The sequence below is a fragment of the Pinus tabuliformis genome, chromosome Q, assembly GCF_031772625.1.
Source record: "Pinus tabuliformis cultivar Carrire ecotype Pingquan chromosome Q, CPIR1, whole genome shotgun sequence".
Classification (NCBI taxonomy): Eukaryota; Viridiplantae; Streptophyta; class Pinopsida; order Pinales; family Pinaceae; genus Pinus; species Pinus tabuliformis.
The window spans coordinates 973,073,928-973,078,798 of NC_142296.1; the positions used below are offsets into that span (position 1 = coordinate 973,073,928).

The 4,871-nt window shown below is 40.6% G+C and overlaps 1 pseudogene across 1 annotated transcript; it reads left to right on the plus strand.

The window, feature by feature from the left end:
* Window positions 1-674: 674 nt before the first annotated feature.
* On the plus strand, window positions 675-4,428 carry LOC149222736 (putative pentatricopeptide repeat-containing protein At3g13770, mitochondrial pseudogene; annotated as a pseudogene). The gene is made up of 2 exons (XR_016249444.1): window positions 675-4,067; window positions 4,157-4,428. The product of XR_016249444.1 is annotated as a putative pentatricopeptide repeat-containing protein At3g13770, mitochondrial pseudogene (transcript).
* The last annotated feature ends 443 nt before the right edge of the window (window positions 4,429-4,871 follow it).

The window sequence follows — 4,871 nt, forward strand, 5'->3', positions numbered from 1 at the left end:
GCCAAGCCTGATTGAAATACCCATTGTAGATTCACCATTGCTCTGAATAACTAATTAACATTGTAGGTCAGGCTGGGAATGAACTGCAAGGTCGTATTGTGAACTTGTCACCTGCTTCACCACACCTTCGTATGAATGCCCTTATCTGCTCTCTGAGCTTACGTCAGCACATTATACTAAACCTTGTACCATTTTCCAGATACATCAACCTCCAACGTTATGTGTAATTAAAACCTCATGGGAGGGTTAGCCACATCCTCCACAATGCTGTTATGGGTTAGTAAGAATATGGCCATGCCCTCCCCTTAACAACATTAAATAACCATCTCTTTTTTATATATTAGATTGTAGAACATCACACTACATCTTAACAAGATAATTTAAAATATCTCAACTTGATATGGGATTATGATATTTTTAAACACATATGATATTATTATAAAAATAAATAAAAAAATTGGTTTAAGTAAAGTCTTCTGTAGAAATCACATAAGAGAAATTTTTGGCCGATGCTTTTGAACCAAAAGTCTAGTTCATCATAAGGCAAGAGAAAGAGACAAACCATGGCAAAGGGTTAAACAGAAAACAACATAGAAAAAAAAATAGAGGCTACCCTCAGAAGAATGCGTATATAAATTTCGGTATACACTATTTTTTAGTGTGTATGAAAACGTTTTTTATAATGATGTTTCAACCGTACACCTTGACAAACGCTTTGTGATGGATTCGAACTCCAGATAGGGAGAAACACCATGCAGATGCTAACGATGGCAATGGCAGTCGCTTTTCCTCCAACCAAGTCACCTCTGTCATCCTCTTATCAGTACAATGATAACAGCAATCGTTCAAATGTGAACATAGTCGGCCATGATGTTGCCGCCGGGTTTTTGCATGGGAAAACCAATCTCCGTTTAAGCATTACCATCACAGCTGCTTGCACTTCCATGAGAATAGAGCCCATACAAAACCCTAGGGATCAATACGAAGCCATGGATGGTTTTTCTGCCATAGCTGAGAAAATGGGCGCATTGCAGGAAGTATATGCCCTCGAAAACTTATCGGGAGTTCAGGTAATAGACCATGCTAATGCCTATGCTTCTCTTTTGCAGGCGTGTGCCAACACGAAAGCCCTTGCAGAAGGCAAACAAATCCATACCCACACAATTAAGAATGGAATGGAGCAAAACACTTACTTGGCCACTGAAATGATAAACATGTATTGCAAATGTGAGAATCTGGTGGATGCACGCAACGTGTTTGACAAAATATGCGAACGGAATAAATATTTGTGGACTACAATGATTGGAGGATATGTGAGGCGGGGTTACAATGAAGAAGTTCTTGAGCTTTATTGCGAAATGCGAGGAAATGGCTTGCAGCCGGACCATTTTATTTTTCCAAAGGCTCTCAAGGCATGTGCCAACTTAGGGTATTTGCAACAGGGTATGGAGATTCACGATCATATAATTAAAAGTGGGATTCATTCCAATGTTCATGTTGCAAATGCTTTGCTAGATATGTATATCAAATGTAGGAGAATAGACTATGCACACAAAGTATTTGATAAAATGTCTCAAAGAGACGTCCTTTCCTGGAATATGATGATATCGTGTCATGCTCAGAGAAGTGAGGTTGAAAAGGCATTGAAGCTTTTTCATCAAATGCAACGGGAAGGCATTAGGCCAAATGAGATCACATGGAATGCTTTGATTTCGGGCTATGCCCAGAGTGGGTATGGCAATGAGGCTTTAAATCTGTTTTGTGAAATGCAACAATCTGCAGATGCACAGCCAACTGTTATTTCGTGGAATGCCATCATTGCAGGCTACGCTCAAAATGAGCACTACAATGAAGCTTTAAACTTCTTCAGCCAATTGTACCTTGCTGATGTTAAACCAAGTTCAGTGAGCATTGCGTGTGTTCTCTCTGCATGTGCCCACTTGGCAGCTTTGCAACAGGGAAAAGAGATCCATGCCTACACAATTAAAAGTGGACTGGAGCATGAGGTTCTTGTAGGGAATGCCCTGATAGACGTGTATGCCAAATGTGGAGTTTTGGATGAGGCACGGAAAGTGTTTGATGAAATGCCTCAAAGAGATGTGTTATCATGGAATACCATGATTGCAGGTTATTCCCAGAGTGACCAAGCTGACGAGGCCATTAAACTTCATCATGAAATGCAGCAATTAGGAGTAGAACCTAACATTATCACATGGAATGGGATGATTGTGGGGAATGTCAAGAATGGTCATGGTGGGGAGGCCTTGAGACTCTTTCATGAAATGCAACTAGTAGGCAAAATGCCTGATCCAGTCACTATTTCGAGTGGACTTTCAGCATGTGCACAGTTGGCAACTTTGCAATTGGGCGAAGAGTTACATGCCTATGCGATTAAAAGTAGATTAGAATCACAATCTGCTGTTGGGAGTGCCCTTGTGACTATGTATTCTGGTTGTGGACAAATTGAAAACGCACGAATTGTGTTTGACAATTTGTCTCAGAGAGATTTGTTCTCATGGAATGCCATGATCTCAGGCTATGCTCAAAATGGATATGGTGATCATGCATTGAAGCTCCTTCAGCATATGCAAATGACAGGGATAAAGCCAAACTCAGTGACAATGGTCAGCATTCTACCTGCATGTGGTCAACTAGCAATTTTGCAACGGGGTAAGGAGATCCACAATTACATATTAAGAAGTGGATTTGACTTGAGTGTTTTTGTGTGGAATGCCCTCATAGACATGTATGCGAAATGTGGGAGCCTAAATGATGCACGCTATGCGTTTGACGAAATATCTCAAAAAGATATTGTATCATGGAATGTAATGATTGCAGGATATGGTATGCATGGCCGTGGCAAGGATGCCGTGAAACTCTTTTGGCAAATGCAACAATCAGGCATGAAGCCAGACCAGATCACGTTCACTAGTCTGTTGTCAGCATGTAGCCATGCAGGCCTAGTGGATCAAGGATGGCAATTCTTTGAGTCCATGAGTAAGGATCATCATATTATCCCTGGTGATGAACATTATGCCTGCATGGTTGACCTTTTTGGCCGAGCTGGATGCCTGGATAAGGTGCAAGAGTTCATCGAGAAGATGCCATTAGAGCCTAGTATTGAACTGTGGGGGGCTTTCCTTGGTGCATGTAGAATCCATTGCAATGTAGAACTTGGACAACATGCGGCATACCATCTTTTCCAGATAGAACCTCAAAATGCTGCAAATTATGTGCTGCTCTCAAATATTTATGCTTCAGCTGGCATGTGGGATAATGCAGCAAAGGTTAGAAAAATGATGAAGGACAGGGGTTTAAAAAAGCCACCCGGATACAGCCAGGTTGAGGTTAATAAGGGAGTGCATTCGTTCCTTGTGGGAGATATTTCACACCCTGAAATTGAAGAAATCTACGCTACATTGAAAGATCTAGGTGAGCAGATCAAGAAGGCAGGGTATGTCCCTGATACAAACTTTGTGCTACATGATATTGAGGAACAAGAGAAAGAGGATGTTCTTTGTGGCCATAGTGAAAAGCTCGCAATTGCTTTTGGGCTTATGAAAACAAAGCCAGGTACCCCTCTCCGCATCATAAAAAACTTACGAATTTGCGGTGACTGTCACACAAGCACCAAGTTTATATCCAAAATTGCTGATCGAGATATTATTGTGAGGGATGTAAACCGATTCCATCATTTCATAAAGGGGGTGTGTTCTTGTGGGGATTACTGGTAATGCCCATTCACATATTTTAGCTTTTATATAAGTTAGACCCCAGTGATGTGCATCAAATAACTTGTAAGTGATTGAAAAGAGGTGGGAAGAAGGGGTGGAGGAGGAAGATGTATTGAACACCCACGCGAATTTCATACTGGAGAGTGATGAACTAAATTATAATGCCAAGTCGCACCTTTCACTATTGAAAGGTGGGCCATTGTTAGGGGAATAATCTGGAAGAACCTTTTGAACGTTATTTAATATCAGTGTGAAGGGAAAGAAAGGTCTTTTCCCAAGCAAGCATAGGAAGCAAGGGAGACGTCTTCCAGTTGTAATATAGGATTTGTATAGGTGTCAATATCGAGCACACATGGCAATATCAAACCCCAATGACATAACGCCAAATTGAGGATAGGCATGATATGTTCTTATTTGTATAGGTGTCAATATCGAGCGCACATGGCAATATCAAACCCCAATGACATAACGCCAAATTGAGGATAGGCATGATATGTTCTTAGGATATTTAATAAGTCCTAACATCTTAAGATCTCTGGTAAGTGTTATAACACCATAACAAGAAGAAAGTGCGTGCATTAAAAGCCATGTATGATGAAAAGAATAAGGCAGAATCCGGATTACCTTGTGATGGGATGCCACGTCTTATTTCTTTGTAATTATGCAATGCATCTTTTAAGTTTGCAGCTTTGAGAAAGATTTAAACTGTTATTTTGAATTGATGCCAATCTAATTTGCACAACAAATTCAATTTCCTCGACTTCAAACCATCTCACTGATATTGCAACATGATCTATACCAATTCTTCATTTATTTCCTCGAATCTGAAATTTCATTGTCCAAATCTGAGTTATTGCTTTACTTTCAGAAATCGCTTCTGCTGGAAATGGGCTGTGCGGTTCTCTAATAGCATCATTTATCTGCCATACCAATAATTTTAAGTCCATTTGTAATGAGTGAGAGGGGGGGGGGGGGGGAGGGGCCTTCCTTTTATCAGTATCTGGTGCTGCGCCTTTTATTCCAAGAAGTTGATTGAGGGTAATTGATCCTTCATTTTTGGCTGGTTCCTTTTCTGGACTGGTCTTTCAGCCCACGGCTCCCAACATTGAGTATGGGTATTAAAAATTTCTGCAAACC